General features: G+C 42.3%; 1 non-coding gene across 1 annotated transcript; it reads right to left on the bottom strand.

The window, feature by feature from the left end:
• Positions 1-14,239: 14,239 nt before the first annotated feature.
• On the bottom strand, positions 14,240-14,335 carry trnal-aag (transfer RNA leucine (anticodon AAG)). The gene is given in 2 exon segments: positions 14,240-14,284; positions 14,298-14,335. It is a non-coding gene; the product is annotated as a tRNA-Leu (tRNA).
• Between the last annotated feature and the right edge of the window lie 9,140 nt (positions 14,336-23,475).

Below are 23,475 nucleotides of genomic sequence, written 5' to 3'. Positions count from 1 at the left end.
CTGTCGTAATCTGCCTCTTCATCAGATGCTGCGTGTGAGCAGGTGTCTCTGTCCTCTACGGCCCGCGCCTACCCGGAGGGACCAGCAGTCTGTTGCCGCTAGCCCTGCTATTCTCCTCTACTACTAGAAGGGGGACTCTCCTGTAAAGATAGAGGATTTATGTTTTCCCTGTTTGGACATCTCCTGTAAAGATTGAGGATTTATGTTTTCCCTGTTTGGACATTAAAAGACTCTGTTTCTGTTAAATCGCTTTTGGGTCCTCACTCACCTGCATAACAGAAGAATCCGACCAAGAATGGACCCAGCGACTTCGGATCCTCTCTACTCACCCGTCGAGATCCAGGGAGCGATGCTAGGCAGACACGAGCAGGAATTGTCTGCTGCTCGACATGCCGTTGAGACCCTGGCCGCCCAAGTCTCTGACCTCTCGAAACATATTCACAATCTCCGCCTCGATCCACCGGCTACTTCCAGGGCTTCCGAGTCTCCGGAGCCCAGAATTAATAACCCACCGTGTTACTCTGGGGAGCCCACTGAATGCCGCTCGTTCCTCACCCAGTGTGATATTGTGTTCTCTCTCCAGCCCAACACGTACTCCAGGGGTACAGCTCGTATCGCCTACGTCATATCTCTCCTTACTGGACGGGCTCGTGAGTGGGGCACGGCAATCTGGGAGGCAAGGGCTGAGTGTACTAACCAGTATCAGAACTTTAAGGAGGAGATGATACGGGTTTTTGATCGTTCAGTTTTTGGGAAAGAAGCTTCCAGGGCCCTGTCTTCCCTATGTCAAGGTAATCGATCCATAACGGACTACTCTATAGAGTTTCGCACTCTTGCTGCCTCCAGTGACTGGAACGAGCCGGCGTTGCTCGCTCGTTTTCTGGAGGGTCTCCACGCGGAGGTAAAGGATGAGATTCTCTCCCGGGAGGTTCCTTCCAGCGTGGATTCTTTGATTGAACTCGCTATTCGTATAGAACGACGGGTAGATCTTCGTCACCGAGCTCGTGGAAGAGAGCTCGCGTTATCCGTTTCCCCCCTCTCCGCATCACTACCATCTTCCTCCACTGGCTCAGGTGCTGAGCCCATGCAGCTGGGGGGTATTCGCATCTCGACTAAGGAGAGGGAACGGAGAATCACCAACCGCCTCTGTCTCTATTGCGGGTCCGCTGGTCATTTTGTCATTTCATGTCCAGTAAAAGCCAGAGCTCATCAGTAAGGGGAGGGCTACTGGTGAGCGCTACTACTCAGGTCTCTCCTTCAAGATCCTGTACTACCTTGTCGGTCCATCTACGCTGGACCGGTTCGGCAGCTTCCTGCAGTGCCTTGATAGACTCTGGGGCGGAGGGCTGTTTTATGGACGAAGCCTGGGCTCGGGAACATGACATTCCTCTCAGACAGTTAGGGGAGCCCACGGCCATGTTCGCCTTGGATGGTAGTCCTCTCCCCAGGATTCAGCGTGAAACGCTACCTTTAACTCTCACTGTCTCTGGTAATCATAGCGAAACCATTTCTTTTTTGATTTTTCGTTCACCTTTTACACCTGTTGTTTTGGGCCATCCCTGGCTAGTGTGTCATAATCCTTCTATTAATTGGTCTAGTAACTCTATCCTCTCCTGGAACGTCTCTTGTCATGTGAAGTGTTTAATGTCTGCTATTCCACCTGTTTCTTCTGCCCCCTCTTCACAGGAGGAGCCTGGTGATTTGACAGGGGTGCCGGAGGAATATCATGATCTGCGCACGGTCTTCAGTCGGTCCAGGGCCACCTCCCTTCCTCCTCACCGGTCGTATGATTGTAGTATTGATCTCCTTCCGGGTACCACTCCCCCCCGGGGTAGACTATACTCTCTGTCGGCTCCCGAACGTAAGGCTCTCGAAGATTATTTGTCTGTAGCTCTCGACGCCGTAGTCCCTTCCTCCTCTCCCGCCGGAGCGGGGGTTTTTTTTGTTAAGAAAAAGGACGGGACCCTGCGCCCCTGCGTGGATTATCGAGGGCTGAATGACATAACGGTTAAGAATCGTTATCCGCTTCCTCTTATGTCTTCAGCCTTCGAGATCCTGCAGGGAGCCAGGTTTTTCACTAAGTTGGACCTTCGTAACGCTTACCATCTCGTGCGTATCAGGGAGGGGGACGAGTGGAAAACGGCGTTTAACACTCCGTTAGGGCACTTTGAATACCGGGTTCTGCCGTTCGGTCTCGCTAACGCTCCAGCTGTCTTTCAGGCATTAGTGAATGATGTACTGAGAGACATGCTGAACATCTTTGTTTTCGTTTACCTTGACGATATCCTGATTTTTTCACCGTCACTCCAGATTCATGTTCAGCACGTTCGACGTGTCCTCCAGCGCCTTTTAGAGAATTGTCTTTATGTGAAGGCTGAGAAGTGCGCTTTTCATGTCTCCTCCGTCACATTTCTCGGTTCTGTTATTTCCGCTGAAGGCATTCAGATGGATCCCGCTAAGGTCCAAGCTGTCAGCGATTGGCCCGTCCCTAAGTCACGTGTCGAGCTGCAGCGCTTTCTCGGTTTCGCGAATTTCTATCGTCGTTTCATTCGTAATTTCGGTCAGGTGGCAGCTCCTCTCACAGCCCTTACTTCTGTCAAGACGTGCTTTAAGTGGTCCGTTTCCGCCCAGGGAGCTTTTGATCTCCTCAAGAAGCGTTTTACATCCGCTCCTATCCTTGTTACACCTGACGTCTCTAGACAGTTCATTGTCGAGGTTGACGCGTCAGAGGTGGGCGTGGGAGCCATTCTGTCCCAGCGCTCCCATTCTGACGAAAAACGCCAGCGTTTTTGGTGGCCCACTCAGGAGCGTGACACGCGTCGTTTCGTGGCTGCTTGTTCGGACTGCGCGCAGACTAAGTCCGGTAACTCTCCTCCTGCCGGCCGTCTCAGACCGCTTTCCATTCCCTCTCGACCGTGGTCTCACATCGCCTTAGACTTTATTACCGGTCTGCCTTCGTCAGCGGGGAAGACTGTTATTCTAACGGTTGTCGATAGGTTCTCTAAGGCGGCTCATTTTATTCCCCTCGCTAAGCTTCCTTCTGCTAAAGAGACGGCACAAATCATCATTGAGAATGTTTTCAGAATTCATGGCCTTCCGTCAGACGCCGTTTCGGACAGGGGTCCGCAATTCACGTCTCAATTTTGGAGGGAGTTTTGCCGTTTGATTGGGGCTTCCGTCAGTCTCTCTTCCGGTTTTCACCCCCAGTCTAACGGTCAAGCAGAACGGGCCAATCAGACTATTGGTCGCATCTTACGCAGTCTTTCCTTTCGAAACCCTGCGTCTTGGGCAGAACAGCTCCCCTGGGCAGAATACGCTCACAACTCGCTTCCTTCGTCTGCGACCGGGCTATCTCCTTTTCAGAGTAGCCTCGGGTACCAGCCTCCTCTGTTCTCGTCCCAGCTCGCCGAGTCCAGCGTCCCCTCCGCTCAGGCTTTTGTCCAACGTTGTGAGCGCACCTGGAAGAGGGTCAGGTCTGCACTTTGCCGTTATAGGACGCAGACTGTGAGAGCCGCTAATAAGCGTAGGACTAAGAGTCCTAGGTATTGTCGCGGTCAGAGAGTATGGCTCTCCACTCGTAACCTTCCCCTTATGACAGCTTCTCGCAAATTGACCCCGCGGTTCATTGGTCCGTTCCGTATTTCTCAGGTCGTTAATCCTGTCGCAGTGCGACTTCTTCTTCCGCGACATCTTCGTCGCGTCCACCCGGTCTTCCATGTCTCCTGTGTCAAGCGTTTTCTTCGCGCCCCCGTTCGTCTCCCGCCCCCGTCCTTGTCGAGGGCGCACCTATCTACAGGGTCCGGAAGATTATGGACATGCGTCCGCGGGGCCGTGGTCATCAGTACCTAGTGGATTGGGAGGGGTACGGTCCTGAGGAGAGGAGTTGGGTTCCATCTCGGGACGTGCTGGACCGTTCGCTGATCGATGATTTCCTCCGTTGCCGCCAGGTTTCCTCCTCGAGTGCGCCAGGAGGCGCTCGGTGAGTGGGGGGGTACTGTCATGTATTGTCATGTTATGTCTTGTCCCTGTGCTTTCTCTTCTCTTCGTTTCCCCCTGCTGGTCGTATTAGGTTACTTTCTCTCTCTCTATCGTTCCGTTCCTGCTCCCAGCTGTTCCTCATTCTCCTAACGACCTCGTTTACTCTCTCACACCTGTCCCCTCTTTTGCCCTCTGATTAAGTCTCTATTTCTCTCTCTGTTTCTGCTTCTGTCCTTGTCGGATTCTTGTTTGCTTTGCCCTTGTCCCGTCCTGTCGTAATCTGCCTCTTCATCAGATGCTGCGTGTGAGCAGGTGTCTCTGTCCTCTACGGCCCGCGCCTACCCGGAGGGACCAGCAGTCTGTTGCCGCTAGCCCTGCTATTCTCCTCTACTACTAGAAGGGGGACTCTCCTGTAAAGATAGAGGATTTATGTTTTCCCTGTTTGGACATCTCCTGTAAAGATTGAGGATTTATGTTTTCCCTGTTTGGACATTAAAAGACTCTGTTTCTGTTAAATCGCTTTTGGGTCCTCACTCACCTGCATAACACAAATAGACAGCACAGCAAAAAATTGGACATCCAGAGTGCATCAAACATGATTTAGAGCTTGTTTATGGAAAAGTGCTTATTTATGCATTTCAATGTTGCAACTTGCTGAAAACAGTCTACAGTGTTTTCATAACATCTCGAATAAACATAACAAATGTTTTTTTTTATCCAGAGTGCATCAAACATGATTTAGAGCTTGTTTATGGAAAAGTGCTTATTTCTGTATTTCAATGTTGCAACTTGCTGAAACAGTCTACAGTGTTTTCGTAACATCTCGAATAAACATAACAAAAAATTTTTTTATCCAGAGGGCATCAAACATGATTTAGAGCTTGTTTATGGGAAAGTGCTTATTTATGCATTTCAATGTTGCAACTTGCTGAAAACTGTCCACAATGTTAATTTCATCTCAAATAGACAGCACAGTAAAAATTGGACATCCAGAGTGCATCAAACATGAATTAGAGCTTGTTTATCGAAAAACAAGTTTTTCTGCATTTCAATGTTGCAACTTGCTGAAAACTGTCCACAATGTTAATTTCATCTCAAGTAGATAGCACAGTAAAAATTGGACATCCAGAGTGCATCAAACATAATTTAGAGCTTGTTTATTGAAAAAAAAGTTTTTTCTGCATTTCAATGTTGAAACTTGTTGAAAACCAACAAGTGCATATCAAAATAGATCTACATCCTCCACAAGTGTCAGGGGACTCGTCTGAAGTCAGAACGTCTATGTGCCAACTTCTGTTTGTAAAATCCAAAATCTTTGGGCTACAAACTAATGTGACCCCACTTGTCACAATGTTCTCCGATTTGCCCTACGTTCCCCACAAGTGTCACGGGACTAATCTGAAGGTAACCGGAACTGATTCAAATGATAGCTTATTTAACCTGGGACCTCTCGCAACCTAATCCATAATCATACACCTATACCAACGATCCGTTTGGTCAAAGAATTTTCACTTTCCACAAAAATGACGGTCAAGATATGAGTCGATGTCTCCATGTTGCTACTGAGCTGCATATAGCATTGATGGTATAGTGGTGAGCATAGCTGCCTTCCAAGCTGTTGACCCGGGTTTTATTCCTGCGCAATACAGAGCATGAGCTGAACTTTTGAATTTACCAGTCCAAAACGATGTTCTCTCCGTTCAAAAAATATTCTTCCACACATGTTCAAATTACCTGAGCTAATGAAATTAAACAACCACGAAGGGACTCAAACTCTCAGTCTTCTGATTGGAAGTCAGACACCTTATCCATTAGGCCACAGAGTCTACTTGACACATCTCTGATTTTTACAAGTACAAAGATACTCTTTCCTTCAATCTTGCGATGCAGATTCAGACACAATAATTCTCAGGCCTTGCAGTCTTAGATTATTAAAGTTGAAAAACATTGTCCAAGCAACAAGACCAATGCCTTAGTTAGGGAAATTGGAAACATGTTCAAATTAGCTGAGCTAAAGAAATTAAACAACCACGAAGAGACTCGAACCCTAAATCTTCTATTTCAAAGTCAGACGCCTAATCCATTAAGGCGTGATACATTCGGAAAGGAACCTATCCGAATGAGGAAAGCTAGTGATATTTTACAAGTACGAAAAGACTCTGTCCTTCAATCTTGTGATGCAGAATCAGATACAACATTTCTCAGGCCTTGCAGTCTTAGATTATTAAAGTTGAACAACAATGTCCAAGCTTTTCAAAGCAACAAGACCAATGCCTTATTTAGGGAAATTGCAAACATGTACGAATTAGCTGAGCTAATGAAATTAAACGACCCTATTTGACATCATACAGACTTTGCTATGCAACAGTAGACATCAAAGTTGTGAACCTGTCCGAATGAGGAAAGCTAGTGATATTTAACAAGTAAGAAGAGACCTTTTCCCTCAATCTTGCGATGCAGAATCAGACACAATAATTCTCAGGCCTTGCAATATTAGATTATTAAAGATGAATAACAACAGGACCAAGACCAATGCCTTATTTAGGGAAATTGCAAACATGTTCAAATAAGCTGAGCTAATGAAATTAAATGACTACGAAGGGACCGGAACCCTCAATGTTCTGATTTAAAGTCAGATGCCTTATCCATTAGGCCACACAGTGTAAGTGATACATCCCTATTTGACATTATACAGACTTTGCTATGCAACAATAGACATCATAATTGTGAACCTGTCCAAATGAGGAAAGCTAGTGATATTTAACAAGTTAACAACCACAATGGGACTCAAACCCTCAATCTTCTGAGTAGAAGTCAGATGCCTTATCCATTAGGCCACGCAGTCTATGCCATACAATCCTATATGACATCAAACAGACGTTGCTTAGAAACAAAATAAATCAAAGTTGGGAACCTGTCCGAATGAGGAACGCTAGTGATATTTTACAAGTACGAAAATATTCTATCCCTCAATCTTGCGATGCAGAATCAGACGCAAAATTTCTCAGGCCTTGCAGTCTAAGATTATTAAAGTTGAACAACAATGTCCAATGGATTTCTCGTCCATCGCCTTAACCACTCGGACACGACAACTGTGACAGAGGAAAACAGGCTTGTTAGAAGTGAATGGGACGGCAGGCATAGTTTACAGCAAATTATAATTTAATAACTGAAAGATAATGTAGTATTTCATTATAATGCGATAACAGGAAATGTTCCAATCATTCATTTGTTATTTAGTACAGCTGTTTCCTTATTTCCCTTGATCTTTGCTCAGCTCCAGAAGGTTTGCATTTGAGAGTGTTTATTATAAATTGTTATTTCATCATCTTATTATTACTGCCAAGCAGCATGAGACCTGCTTGAGAGGTGCTAAACATCTGTCAGTAGTGGGATTTGAACCCAGGCCTCCATTGGAGACTGCAACATGAACCCAGCACCTTAGACCACTCCGCCATCCTGATCACAGCACAGTAATTGGGTATCGGGTTAAAGAGTATGGGGTAAAAGTAGAAATAGGCACAGCATTCTAAAATCACCACAGAGACCAGTACATTTATGCACGATACTGTCCTGCACTTTCAGTAGTCATTTGTTTTAATCAATTAAAAACTCCAGTCATTGGTTTAACCTCAATATGGCCTTCAATGGGAAAAGAGTAGTAAATCGTCATTTAATGAGCACTAAACTGGTCTCAGAATATGGCCATTCTGATATAAATGATACAATTCCTCAGATAAGACCGAAAAAGTGTCTGGAAATATCAGCAACCATCAGGGTAAGAGTGATAACAGGTTCACATGGGGGAAATCTTAACAAATGGCTTAATCTGTATTTTTAACGCAATCGTGTTTTATTTATTTTTAGGGTTTAACGAGGCAGCTCACCTGTGACCTGTGGCTTTACATTAGATGCAGCGACTTCAATTACCCTGCAGACTATATTTTGGTTTTTCCCGCCAATACAATCCACTGACAACGACTGACGAGTTGTGCGTTCCGAGATGCATTTTGTTATTTGCCTGTTCGTGGCCTGCCTGTGAAATTGTCCGATTCTTGCAATTCTCTTTCAGCCTCTCATCAACTAGCTGTTTTTGCAGAGTGTTAAAAATACGATAGTTATTCACTACTCGTATTAACTACTGGCCTGAGTACACCTGATCTCATCAAATTGTTGATCAGATCTCGGCTGCTAAGCAGGGTCGGGCCTAATTAGTACTTGGATGGGAGACCGCCTGGGAATACCCGGTGCTGTAAACGTTTTGTCAACAAGGGGGTGGTCTTGCATCATTTCATCAGCATCACTGCCTTGTCGAATTAAAACTCTTTGTCCGTTTTTCCCACAAGGCTGAATAATGTGACCTCGCTTTGAAATAAGTAAGCAAGCTTTGTTTGTATTTCATCCAACGATCTGTGCTACAAAGTGATGGCTACAGTATATGCAATTTCTTCCACTTTTTGAGTGACACAAAGATGCTTATCTAAATGGTGAAAACGCAACATCTGTTAATCAGATTCACTTTGACTTTATGTAGTGCACCAAGAGATACCGGCCTGAGTGAGAACTTCCTGTTTGAAAAGTGAGACAGGTGTTGGTGATTAAGTCGTGAGTGAGAGTTTGTTTGCTTGAGAGTGTTTGCTTGAGAGCTTTTTTGGTTATTTTTAGTATAATTTAGATTTCTTTTGCATTTGAACAAGTTTAAGTTTGGTTAGTTTTTTCCCCCTTTGCAGTTTTGCTGCTTGGGGGAGAGTTTTTGGGTCTCATTTTTGTTTACTAAGACGGACAACATGGCAATGACTAACGGAATGGACAAGGACAAAGAAAATGCTCAACGGAAGAAACATGGAGATGAAGGAGGACTGAAAAATGGCAAAGAATTTACGGTGGCAGTGGAGTTGGGAGAAGATAAAAGTTACAACGATGGAGATACTACGTTCGATTTAAGAGCTGTGTGGGGAGGTGGTGGGATGTAGAATGAAAGGAGAAAGAAAGTACGAAATTATAATGCGAAAAGGAAAGGATCGTTTAATGGATGGTTTAATGATAAAAGACGAGGCGAGAGATATGATTGCAAACGAGCTAGTCGTATCTTTCATGAATCTTCCCGTATACATTGAAGACAAAGTTATACTGGATAAGCTGAGTAACTGGGGTGTAAACTGCTGTCTCAGAAATAAGAAGGAGAGTTTGGCCAGGTACGGAGATTGTGGACGGGTAAGGTAAAATTCACTGAAACAGTATAATCATTGCCATATTAGACAAAATTTGAGACACTGGAGGGAGGAGAGTATTTTAGAGTAATACATGATAAGCAGGTCAGGGTTTGTCGACTGTGTATCCAGCCTGGGCACATAGTCAAAGACTGCCCTGAGTTTAAATGTTTCAAGTGTGGAAAACAGGGTCATTATGCAAGGGAATGTGTTGGAGGGAAGGAAAGGTATTTTTGTGGTGGATGCCGAAAGAGACTAGAGGAGTGCAACTGTGGAGAGGTTTTGGTTGAAGAGGGGAGTCAGGAACATTTCGAGGAAGCAGTTGTATCACCGTAAGAAGGAGAAGAAGATGGAGGAGAGGACGTGGTGGAGGGTGGAGAGACGGAGAAAAGAAAAGGGGAGAAGATGGAACAGAAGACAAATGAAATAGGGAGCAGTATGGATTCAGAAATAAGAAGAGGGAGTTTTCAGGAGGAGGGGGGGAGTGGGCTGGGTGGAGGCACTGGGGACTCACAGATTTTGGGGGGGGGGGGCCTCGGGCTATGTGGGTGCCTCGGAAGGAGGTGAAGTGGAGGGGAGTGGGACGCTGACAACGATACAGGAGACGCAAATGGATACAGGAAGCACAACAGGCACAGGAAAGAAGATTTTGAGTTGGTTGGATGAGATGGATTTAGAGTCAATTTCAGATTCAGAAGACATGGAAAAGATTGATAGAACAAGGGGAGGCTACAGGAAGAGGAAAGCATCGGTGGAGGTGAAAAAGGACGGAAAAGGAAGTAAACATGACAACAGGTAGAGGATAATGAGAAAATATTTATTTTGATTATTTATTGGAATGGTTAAATTTACGTCAATCAATGCGAATGGTTTAAGAACAATGGAAAAATTCTGATATTGGTTTCGGGAAGTTTTTTGTTTTAGTGCAAAGGTATTAAAGGGGCACTCACCACATGGGATTTTAATGAGTTTTTATTTTCTGACTTTTCATTACACACGCAAATTCTTTTGATAAAGGAATGTTCTGGGAACATGGAAATACAAAAATGTTGGAACTAGTTGACTATTGTTTGCAATTTGTTTTATATAGTGAAAAACACTGCTTTGAAGGGTTTTGTATGACCTATGACCTTCTGATGACTTTCCGTTTTCCGTGGCTTGATCACCCGCATTGGAAAGCCATTTGGATAATACATTTATGGTCATTTGTAATACTGCTTTCAAAATAATTTGTGTAATTGGTAAATATGTTTCAGAGCCATATTTGTAATTTGGATCACTGTGAAGAGGGAGAGGGCATTGCTTTTAACTAAGGGTATGCTGCTTTAAGTCTATTTTCCTATGACCATAGGGGTTAAATCATTTTTCTTTGTGGAGTTTTTTTTCAGTTTAGTGATTTTAATTTGATTAGGTTAGTTGAAATGTTGTTTTACAATTTTTTTAGTTTTGTTTTACATTCCTCTCATATGGAGAGATGTGTGTAAAACATGGGGGAGGATTCCATTTTTTGAGGGTTTGAATTGAAGTTATACAACTTAAGTGATATGTGAAGGAGTGTATTGTATTATTGAGTGTATTGTATTGTATTGTGTTTGTGTTGTTCTATTCCCGAGGTATAGGTCTAACTTCTTGATCCTTGGCTCTACGATGTAGTTGACAGTGAGATGGGGAGTATAAACCAATTTGAAAGAATAGTTTCAATAGAATATTTTGATATTCTCTGTGAAATATGTTTAGATATGTGTATTAAGAATAATTGGTAAAAGTAATAATTTATCATGTAGTTAATGAACTGAACTAAACTGTTGTTCTGATCTGTTCTTTCGAGGTTATCATGGAATGTGACATCAGATGGTATCTTAATGCATGGAAGAGATAATTGGACCGAATAGTGTGTGTACCTCAAAACCCCCTCTAACTGGCTGAAGAAGAGTGACAAAGGCGTTGAAGGAGGCTTTCCAAACCACTTCTACCGAGAGAGAAGAACAAAGCCAGAAATTGGTGTACAGTATCAGATCTAAGCTATCAACTGCTTTTCTTTCATGTTTCTCTCATACTGTGAGAGTCCACTTGGAGTGATCATGGAGAAAGATCTGTTCTAAAATTTTCTTATGATGCTGGTATATTGGTTGACGAATGGACAAGACATGAGTGGTAAAGATGAGACATTGAAATTGGGACATTATCATGGGCCGTCCACTTTGAACTGTAAAGCTATGTGAAGAAGAACGAAAGAGACGCCAGAAGATGCAGTGCCTGAGAGGGGGGGTTGGTCAACTGTGCCATTAAATTATTTATACTTTTGTGGTATCCGGTTGATTGAAGAGGTCTACACCATGTAAATTGTAGTAATTTAGATTAAGAATGCATTGAGATACTGATCTGTATTATAATCATGATTAAAAAAGTTAATAGTAGAATTATGGGATAATTATACTGAATGTAAGTAAATCTGCTAATATTGATGTGTGTTAAATTGAGATTTTTACTTTGTGATAAGACAAATTTGAATCACTGAGGAATGCTATTCTAAATATTGGTTGGATAAATAGTTGGGTTGTTACTTATGATTTGGAATATGAATGATTTCACTGGCCTATGCTCTTTTCCTGAGTATATTTCTGAGCATGAGGACTTAGAGGGATGTCTGTCCTATATGTTGTGAGGAGGCCTGTGTTTAGACACTGGTTCTCATGTAACTTAAGGAGCATTTCTATTTGTCTTGTAGAATAGGTTGTAAACTTAATTTCAGAAGGGAGAAAGCTTACATATAAGCTAAGGTATTTGACATTGAGGGGATTTGAATTTTTATATTGAGTATATAATTAATATTCTGATTCTTTAGAAGGGACAATGTCCCTTGAGAGGGGAATGTTGGGGAATAATCAGAATAGGTTGGTAACATAGGTAAGATGTTTTATATTCATCATATGTTTGTAAGTTACTTCTCATTAGAATGTTATTTTTGTATAATACTGTGGCAGGGTTGCAGTATCTGTTCTATGTCAAGACTAAGTTGCTTGGGCCGGAGAGAGGGGAGAGGTCAAGCGTGTATCTCTTGGCTCCACAATGTCTGTGTGCCAGTCAATGTGTCTCTGTGATCTTGTCAAGATAGGATGGATTTGATATATGCCTGTTGATATGGAGGATTGGTTTATGGTTCTGAGTTTGAGAAAAGTACATAGTTTAGGAGACAAAGCTGAACGATAAATTATGCCTATGCTGTCTCACTATGTGTCTTTGCAATAAAGTATCTCAGTTGAAATGTGTGAGGGACTCTCAGAGAATTCATTGATAGACACTGAATTGATCTGAGAGTCACAGGGTTGTGATAGAGCTCATATAATTAAAGATGGACTTTGTGATAACTAACTCTGACTTGTGTGTGGTTTGCTCTCATGACTTGGTAAATAGAGGAAATTTCCACGACATGGGTTAAAGAGTATGGGGTAAAAGTAGAAATAGCCACAGCCTTCTAAAATCACCACAGAGACCAGTACATTTATGCACGATACTGACTTGCACTTTCAATAGTCATTTGTTTTTATCAATGAAAAACTCCAGTCATTGATTTAACCTCAATATGGCCTTCAGTGGGAAAAGAGTAGTAAATCGTCATTGAATGAACGCTAAACTGGCCTCAGAATATGGCCATTCTGATATAAATGACACAATTCCTCAGATAAGACCGAAAAAGTGTCTGGAAATATCAGCAACCATCAGGGTAAGAGTGACAACAGGTCCACATGGGGGAAATCTTAACAAATGGCTTAATGGGTATTTTCAACGCAATCGTGTTATTATTTATTTTTAGGGTTTAACAAGGCAGCTCACCTGTGATCTGTGGCTTGACATTAGATGCGGCGACTTCGATTACCCTGCAGACGATATTTTTGTTCTTCCTGCCAATACAATCCACTGACAACGACCGACGAGTTGTGTGTTCCGAGATGCTTTTTGTTATTTGCCTGTTTGTGGCCTGCCTGTGAAATTGCGCGATTCTTGCAATTCTCTTTCAGCCTCTCATCAACTAGTGTTTTTGCAGAATATTAAAAATACGAGTTATTCACTACTCATATTAACTAAGTGTCATTTACATTACCTTAAGTCATTTATTTTTCAACTGGATTTTACAAAGGTGCATGACATGCAGGCGCTAAAAGGTTGTCAGGAGTGGGTTTCAAACCATGTCTATAGGGGAGTCTGCGACCTGAATGACTTAATGGTTATTTTCAATGCAATCGTGTTTTTTCTTTTTCTTTTAGGGTTTGACAAGGTTTCTCACCTATGACCTGTGGCTTGACTTAGATGTGGCCAGTTCGATGACCCTGCAGACTTTAAGAGTGTCTTCAGAATATGGCCATTTTGACATGAATTTAAAGATGCCTCAGATAGGACTAAAAAAGTGTGTGGAGCTATCCGTCAGGGTAAGAGTGACAACAGGTTTCCACATGTCAAAATCGGGGAAATCTTAGCACATGGCTTAATGGTTATTCATGAGAATCGTGTTGTTGTATTTTTGAGTGTATCATGGGATCTCACCTGAAATCTGTGGCTTGACTACAAACCTGTAACCTATGCTTACTGTGGCATATAGAGCTAGAAGGGTGGATAACCAGGTGTGTAAAGGTGTGAGGTGGGATAGATGGCCTGCAGTCCTATCCCAAATGGACAACTAATCCCTATGTACTTGTGGAGATCTGAGAGGATGTGATTGGTATAAGAAACACGACTAAACTTCCACCTCCGGAGGGGTCAAATAGAATCATTTTCATTGTCGGCAGGATTCGAACATGCACAGGAACATCCTAATGGATTTCTAGTCCATCGCCTTAACCACTCAGCCACGACAACATTGGAAGAAGAATACAGGCTTGTTAGGAGTGAATGGGCCACCAGGCATAGCTTACAGAAAGTGATCATTTTACAACTGAAAGATAATGCAGTTTGAGAGTGTTTATTATAAATTGTAATTTCACTGTGTGAAGTTGTTATTTCATCATCTTATTTTTACTGCTAACCAGCATGACTCATGAGAGGCACCAAACAACTGTCAGAAGTGGGATTTGAACCCACGCCTCCATGGGAGACTGCGAACTTAACGCAGCGCCTTAACGCAGCGCCTTAGACCGCTCGGCGATCCTGACTACAGCACAGTACCTGGGTATCGGGGTAAAGAGTATGGGGTAAAAGTAGAAATAGGCACAGCCTTCTAAAATCACCACAGAGACCAGTACATTTATGCACAATACTGACTTGCACAGTAACTCATTATAATGCAATAACATGAAATGGTCCCATCATTCATTTGTTATTAAGTAGAGCTGTTTTCTTATTTTCCTTGATCTTTGCTCAGCTCCAGAAGGTTTGCATTTGAGAGTGTTTATTATAAATTGTAATTTCAATGTGTGAAGTTGTTGTTTCATCATCTTATTTTTACTGCTAACCAGCAAGACTCCTGAGAGGCACTAAACAACTGTCAGAAGTAGGATTTGAACCAACACCCCCGTGGGAGACATGTGGAAACCTTAACGCAGCGCCTTAGACCACTCGGAAATCCTGAATACAGCACAGTACCTGGGTATCAGGTTAAAGAGTATGGGGTAAAAGTAGAAATAGGCACAGCCTTCTAAAATCACCACAGAGACCAGTACATTTATGCACACTACTGACTTGCACTTTCAATAGTCATTTGTTTTTATCAATGAAAAACTCCAGTCATTGATTTAACCTCAATATGGCCTTCAATGGGAAAAGAGTAGTAAATCGTCATTGAATGAATGCTAAACTGGCCTCAGAATATGGCCATTCTGATATAAATGGTACAATTCCTCAGATAAGACCGAAAAAGTGTCTGGAAATATCAGCAACCATCAGGGTAAGAGTGACAACAGGTCCACATGGGGGAAATCTTAACAAATGGCTTAATGGGTATTTTCAACGCAATCGTGTTATTATTTATTTTTAGGGTTTAACCTGTTACTCCTACCCCCTACTTTTTCGAACATTCTGTTAAAAATCGCGCAACATTTCAGCGCCCTGCTACTCAGGCCAGGAATATAGTATATGCATATGATTAGTATGTGTGGATAGAAAACACTCAGACGTTTATAAAACTGGTTAAATCACGGCTGTGACTATAACAGAACGTGTGTTTCATCGAAAAGCGCAGGAAAATCTAATCACTGAAAATTGGAAAATATATCAATGCGCCACTTGCATGTATTGTCTATGGGAAAGCAAATTACCTGGAGCCGAGATTGTAATTCCTACAGCTTCCACACGATGTCAACAGTCTTGTCATTTACCTAGGCTTTGTTTCTTGGTCAAACGAAGAAGAGACAAGCCATTTCTTCAGGTCTCGGACCGGATATTTTGGTTGAGATTTACCCGGACATTATTTCCAGACGTACCCCTATAGAAAATACATCGCCTCGTTATCAATTTGATATCTTATTAACGTTTACTAATACCTAAAGTTGCATTACAAAAGTATTTCGAAGTGTTTTGTGAAAGTTTATCGTCGACTTTTTTAATTTAAAAAAATGACGTTACGTTATGACGCTATTTTTTTCCGTTTATCACACAGTCTTCATAGATCGATATCTAGGCTATATATGGAGCGATTTAATCGGAAAAAAAGACCCAATAGTGATTATGGGACATCTAGGAGTGCCAACAAAGAAGATGGTCAAAGGTAATGAATGTTTTATATTTTATTTGTGCGGTTTGTGTAGCGCCGACTATGCTAATTATTTTGTTTACGTCCCCTGCGGGTCTTTTGGGGTGTTACATGCTATCAGATAATAGCTTCTCATGCTTTCCCCGAAAAGCATTTTAAAAATCTGACTTGTTGCCTGGATTCACAACGAGTGTAGCTTTAATTCAATACCCTGCATGTGTATTTTAATGAACGTTTGAGTTTTAACTAGTACTATTAGCATTTAGCGTAGTGCATTTGCATTTCCAGATGTCTAGATGGGACACCTGCGTGTCAGGTAGGAGCAAGTAACAATGCAGCTCACCTGTGATCTGTGGCTTGACATTAGATGTGGCGACTTCGATTACCCTGCAGAAGATATTTTTGTTCTTCCCGCCAATTTCTACTTTTACCCCATACTCTTTAACCCGATACCCAGGTACCGTGCTGTAGTCAGGATGGCCTTGCCATTTTTGACTGGAGCAGATTGAGTTTATCCCTGATGTGGAAACTGCCTGGAAATTCTTTCATGATGGTTTTTCCAAATAGTAAACAAACATGCCCCATTCCGCAGGTTCAGGGTTAAAGGGCGGGTTAATCCATGGTTTTCTTCTGAGCTGTCTTGTATTATTCACAACCGTAATCTAGCCTGGGCTAAAGCAAGGAAATCATGTTCTGATGCTGATTGGCTTATTTTTAGACCAAGGCCAAGTCTGAATATTTTATGTCTATTACCACTGATAACCTGAATGACCCTGTCACGTCCTGATCTTAGTTCATTTTTTTATGTCTCTATTTTTGTTTGGTCAGGGCGTGAGTTGGGGTGGGCATTCTATGTTTTGTTCTGTGTGTTAGATTTTAATGTGTTTGGCCTGGTATGGTTCCCAATCAGAGGCAGCTGTCAATCGTTGTCTCTGATTGAGAACCATACTTAGACAGCCTGTTTTCCCACTATGGGTTGTGTGTAGTGGTTTTCTGTTTTGTGTGTATTGCACCTTGCAGAGCTGTTCATTTGTCGTGTTGTTGTTTTTTGTTCAAGTATTCATATTTATTAAAAGTATTATGAATACTTACCACACTGCACCTTGGTCCTCTTCTCCTTCTCCTTCTACCCACCAAAAAAGGACCAAGCAGCTTGGTAACGAGAGGCAGCGATATCTGGAGAAATGGACATGTGAGGAGATATTGGACGGCAAGGGACCCTGGGCACAGGCTGGGGAATATCGCCGCCCCAAAGAAGAACTGGAGGCAGCTAAAGCTGAGCGGTGGCGATATGAGGTAAGGCAGCGCAACAGGCACGAGAGGCACACGGGGAGATTGGCGGAGTCAGGCGATAGACCTGAGCCAACTCCCCGTGCTTACCGGGAGAGGCGTAGTACTGGTCAGGCACCGTGTTATGCGGTGAAGCGCACTGTGTCGCCAGTGCGCGCTCATAGCCCAGAGCGCTATTGGCCAGCCCCCCGCAAGTGCCATGCGAGAGTGGGAATCCAGCCAGGGCGTGTTGTGCCAGCTCAGCGTGCTTGGTCTCCGGTCCGCCGTTTCGGCCCAGGGTACCCTGCACCGGCTCTGCGTGCTGTGTCTCCAAGGCGCTGGGAGGGTGCAGTTCGCACTATGCCTGCGCGCTGCACGTGCCGGGCGAATGTGGGCATTGAGCCTAAGGGAGAGGTGCGAGTGGTATGCTCCAGATCTCAAGTGCTCCCCCACAACTCGGTTCAACCTGTGCCTGCAACTCTGGAGGGTCCGGTCTAAAGTGGTTATCCAGCCTGGAGGAGTGGTGCCAAGACTGTGTACCAGAGCTCCGGTGTTCCCCCACAGCCTGGTCCATCCGGTGCCTCCTCCATGCACCAGGCCTCCTGTAGGTCTCCCCAGCCTGGTGGGTCCTGTGGCAGACCCACGCACCAGGCTGTCTCTCCGTTTCCTCCCTCCAGGTTCTCACGCCTGTCTGGCGCTTCCGGAGTCTCCCTCCTGTCCGGAGCCGCCAGAGTTGCCCGTCAGTCAGGAGCTGCCAGAGCCGCCCGTCACTCCGTAGCTGCCAGAGCCGCCCGTCACTCCGGAGCTGCCAGAGTCGCCCTTCACTCCGGCGCTGTCAGAGTCTCCTGCCTCTCTGGCACTGTCAGAGTCTCCCATCTATTCGGGGCCCGCTGTAAATGTCCCCAGTCCACACTCTCGCTTGGTCCTCTTCTCCTTCTCCCGCCGACAATCGTTACAGACCCTAGAATGTTTTGGAAGGCTATTAAGTCTATGTCTGGTAACAGTAATGTTAATGAATTACCGTCATGTGTTTTGAAGGACTCTGTTGCTGTATATGACAAAACTGAATTGTTTCAATGAGCACATTGTATCATCTGGTAGGCTGTTTGATTCAGTGTCCTCTGTCTCTGTACAACCCTGTGTGGATGAACCAGTGAGAGCTGGTCAAACTTTTAGCTTTTTGCCATTCTCAGTGCAGGTGGTACATAAACGCCCTGAAATCCTTAGATCAGAGAAAGCCTGCAGGTCCTGATCTTTTGGATCACTGCTTTTTAAATCTGGCAGCTGATTTCATACCTGAACCACTTACATATCTGTTCAATTTAACCCTGGAATGTAATGAAATTCCAAAGATCTGGAAATCAGCATTTGTCCTACCACTTTTAAAAGGGGGAGATCCAACTCTTTTAAATAATTATAGGCCAATCTCAAAGCTGTCACCCCTGGTGAAAATATTTGAAACCCTTGTGAGTGAACAGCTAAATTAGTTTTTATTTACTCACTCTATTTTATTAATGTACCAATCGGGCTTCAGGAAGAAGCATAGCACAATTACAGCAGCCATGAAGGTTGTAAATGATATCACTGAAGCCCTTGACAAAAAACAGCACTGTGTCTCACTTTTGATACAGTTGATCATGCTATAATAAGGCAGAGATTGTCGAGTGTAGGTCTTTCAGAGCATGCAGTTGCATGGTTTGCTAACTATCTGTCTGATAGAACTCAGTGCACTCAATTTGATGGGCTTATGTCTGTTAAATTGTCTGTCTTTAATGGTGTGCCCCAAGGCTCTGTATCTGGTCCTCTCTTATTCACTATTTATATAAATGATTTAGACAAAAATGTCCAAAATGCACAACTTCATTTTTATGCTGATGATACTGTTATTTACTGTTGTGCCTCGTCTCTAACAAAAGCTTCCCAGAACTTGCAAACTGCTTTTTATACTGTTCAACATACCTTGTGTCAATTGAATTTTATCCTCAATACTGACAAAACTAAACAAATGGTGTTTTCTAAAGCAAGAAATAGACCTCTGAACCTTTCACCTATTACTACCTGTCAGGGCAAGGAGATTGAGGTTGTAACCTTATACAAATATCTTGGAATTTCAATTGATGATGGCCTCTCTTTTAAATTGCGAATAAATAGCAAATAAATTGAAGCTAAAATTTGAATTTTATTTTAGGAATAAGGCCTGTTTTTCTGTTGAAGCTAGAAGGAGGCTAGTAATCAGCTACATTTCTGCCTTTACTAGACTATGGAGATATTTTATATATGAATGCTTCCGCTCAGTGTTTGAGATCAATTGACACCCTTTACCATGGCACTGTGAGATTTATTTTAAACTGCAAAACCCATCACTGCTCTTTGTATACCAGGGTTGGCTGGCCTTCTCTAGTAACTCATAGGCTCAGTCACTGGTAAACTTTTATTTACAAAGCCATTTTGGATTTACTACCTTTTTATTTGGGCATTTTTATTGTTCAGAAATGTGGTGGGTACTCTCTTCATTCGCTGGACTTTATCCTGCTAACTGTTCCAAATGTCCAAACTGAATTTGGTAAAAGGGCTTTTATGTGCTCTGCGCCATCGTCTTGGAACGCCTTACAAAATACTTTTAAACTGGAAGAACTTGTCCCGATTGGTATTTTTAAATCACTGATGAATGATCTTGAGACTGATTCCCCGACCTGTCAATGTTTTTAATTTTCTGTTTTTGATTTTGTTTTACTCTTGTGAAATCTATGGTTTTTACTAGATTACTTGTAGTTTTTCATGTTGTTTGTCTGTAATTTTTGTAATGACTTGGTGCTGCCTATCTTGGCCAGGACGCTCTTGAAAAAGAGATTTTAAATCTCAATGAGCCCTTCCTGGTTAAATAAAATAAATAATGCACAGACACACTAAAGCTGTACAGTGTAGTTTGAGTAGTCAGTTTCAATGATTTGCAGATGTATACCCTATTATTTACAAATCGAAAGATGTAACATTTGAAATGAATGTGGCAGAACAGTTTAGCATAGAGTTCCTGTGGGAGTCTTCTCCTTCAGTCTTTTTTCCTCCTTGGCCTCGTTTCTCATTACATGGGATTTCCCCAGAGCCAACTTCACATGAGATGGCCGCTGTCTACTGTCATGTGGTGCTGGATGACAGATATCGCTATGCCGACATCGCTGCTGTCCATGGTCCTGAAATATAAAATCTTGGCTATTTGCATATGTACGACCGTCCAAACTTGACCCCACACACATACACACACATTGATGCTAATCTCTCACACACTTTTGAACATTGCACAACCTGCAACAAAACACTGAAAGAGCATTTTATTCCAAGTGTGTTTGTGTTTGAATAAAGACCCGAAGAATGAAATCAATGTGTGGATGTTGATTGGACAATGTATATGTGCTTTGCAGAAGCCATTGCTTTGTTTATACCAGAATATTTTTTCTCAGATGTATTAAATGAAATACAGAAATATCTAATTTACAGTATTCAAACAGTATTCACATTTAAGTATTCACAATACATGTTAGAATCACCTTTGGCAGCGATTAAAGCTGTGAGTCTTTCTGGGTAAGTCTCCAAAAGCTTTGCACCCCTGGATTGTACCATATTTGCAATATCACAATATATACAGTACCAGTCAAAAGTCTGGACACACCTACTCATTTAAGGGTTTTTCTTTCTTTTTACATTTTTTTTTACATTTTAGAATAATAGTGAAGACATCAAAACTATGACATAGCACAATTGGAATCATGTAGTAAGCAAAAAAAAGTAGCCATCATTTTCCTTGACCACTTTACACACTCTTGGCATTCTCTCCAACCTTTTCATGAGGTAGTCACCTGGAATGCATTTCAATTAACAGGTGTACCTTCTTAAAAGTTCATTTGTGGAATTTCTTTCCTTCTTTTAAAGCGTTTGAGCCAATAGGTCGTGTTGTGACAAGGTAGGGATGGTTTACAGAAGATAGCCCTATTTGGTAAAAGACCAAGTCCATATTATGCCAAGAACAGCTCAAATAAGCAAAGAGAAACAACAGTCCATCGAAACTTTGAAAGTTTCTTCTAGTGTAGTCGCAAAAACCATGAAGCGCTATGATGAAACTGGCTCTCATGAGGAAGACCCAGAGTAGCCTCTGCTGCAGAGGATAAGTTCAGTAGAGTTAACTGCACCTCAGATTGGAGCCCAAATAAATGCTTCACAGAGTTCAAGAAACACACATCTCAACATACACTGTTCAGAGGAGACTGCGTGAATCAGGCCTTCATGGTCGAATTGCTCCATTGAAACCACTACTAAAGGACGGACACCAATAATAAGAAGAGACTTGCTTGGGCCAAGAAACACAAGCAATGGACCTTAGACTGGTGGAAATCTGTCCTTTGGTCTGATGAGTCCAAATTTGACATTTTTGCCATTCAATGTGTGTGTGTAAAGAATCCAGGGTGTTTAGTTGGGTCTACTCTTCATTATAAAACTATTTGTTGAATGGTTTAAAATCCATCAGAAGCTGAATAAGTCTTGACGGGGACAGAGCTTGTTTTGCCAAGGAAAGTGAAAAGGACTGAGGGAAAGTAAATGGAAAATACATGGAAAGGAACATAGAAGAACCTCAAAGAACATTGCATTTTCAAGATCATGTAACATCAAACATAACATCAAAATGCATCTTATATTCCTGCCCTTACAGAAAAACAACATGATTCCAACTTACATTTTATGTGAGCACAAATTTCATTTTGGAACACAACGTGATCACATTTTCACATGTGTAGTTTAATGTAATCACATGTTGCTTTACATGTTATCACATTATCCTCACATAAGATTACATTAAAACATGTTTTTGGAACACTTCCCGTGTTCACATGTGAAATTCATGTGGTTTTTGCCTAAACGCCCTGCAGTTCCACACTCAAGGTTCTTAATAATGCTTTAAAATACACATGTATGATTGTGCATGTGTAATGGGTTGAAAACAAAGTCACTAAAAACAGACAAACATTTATTATTTATCCCACCCCACCCCAATGAATCTAAAATGTATTTTCTACATTCTTTATCGTCAGGAGTCCATCAGGCCAATAGATGGCGCTGTTGCACTATTGTAGCAGGAGAAACAGCTAGTTCTGACCAAGCGCTCACCATTTTGCAGAATAAGGACCAGAACTTTACAGAGGTAAACTGTGTCTGTTCTTTTACTATTACAGGTATGTAACAGCACTTCAAACGTTCAAATATATACACAATATGTAATAACATGCTATTTAACAACGTTGTCCAGATATTATCACGTTAGGAAAGGTTTTGTTTTGGCTTTGTGTCGAACTGAGTGAGAGAAGAAGGTGATTTACATTGAGTGAGAGTACATGTTAGCTTGATGCTAGCTGAGGTTAAAAAAAAAACATTTACGAGTCACAGAGACTATGTTTACTGAGTAGCTGACTTGTACTGGATTTTGTCTAGGAGATGTTTTATCAAGAATCCATTTGTTAGGGATTTCTGAGTTGGTTTTACATGTTATTGGTTGTTTTGTGTAAAATTGTGCTCACTAGCTGGTAAACTGACCGAGCACGCTCAGTCTGGTGGACTTTTAGTGCATACAGTGAGAGAGAGACGATTTTCTGGAGGTGCCACTATCTTAAAGCTGAATGTATTGTCACTTTTCTATAGAGGTAGCGGTATATAGAAAAACATTCAGATATTTGGTGAATGCACCAATTTGTAAGTCGCTCTGGATAAGAGCGTCTGCTAAATGACTTAAATGTAATGTAAATGTAATATTTATGGTTTCATATATAGGTGTTTCTATTGTATGAATGTGAAATACATTCTGGTTTTCGTATGAAACCGTACACTAAGACAGGGTTATTTGGGGAACATTCTGCTTTAGGTGAAGTGCATTTATGTTGTGTAATTTAAAGTGTGCACTTGTTTGATGTGAATATTTTCAAAGTACTAACAAGAAAACAGACAATTGAACAAGAGAAAAAAAACATTTGTAAACTTGTGTCCGTTCATTTTACAGGCCACCTCAGCTACACATGCACTCTGTCTGCACACGCATCCACGCATGCACATACACACGGACAAACACACACTAATGTTCTCTCTCTTGTGTTTGTCAGCAGTTCATCGTGGCCCTGTTGTTCGCCTCCTTCACCAAAGCTCTGTCAGGGACCTACATGAACAGTGCCATCACTCAGAGAGACACTTTGACCTGTCCAGCTCTCTCATCGGACTCATAGACGGCAGCTTTGAGATGGGTTTCAACAATAACATTGAGTTGCTTGAGAATTCATCTAGTAAAAACCAGATACAGAC

The sequence above is a fragment of the Oncorhynchus nerka genome, linkage group LG10, assembly GCF_034236695.1.
Source record: "Oncorhynchus nerka isolate Pitt River linkage group LG10, Oner_Uvic_2.0, whole genome shotgun sequence".
Lineage (NCBI taxonomy): Eukaryota > Metazoa > Chordata > Actinopteri > Salmoniformes > Salmonidae > Oncorhynchus > Oncorhynchus nerka.
The sequence above is the reverse complement of the archived record's forward strand: the minus strand, read 5'-3'. Positions and strand labels throughout refer to the sequence as shown.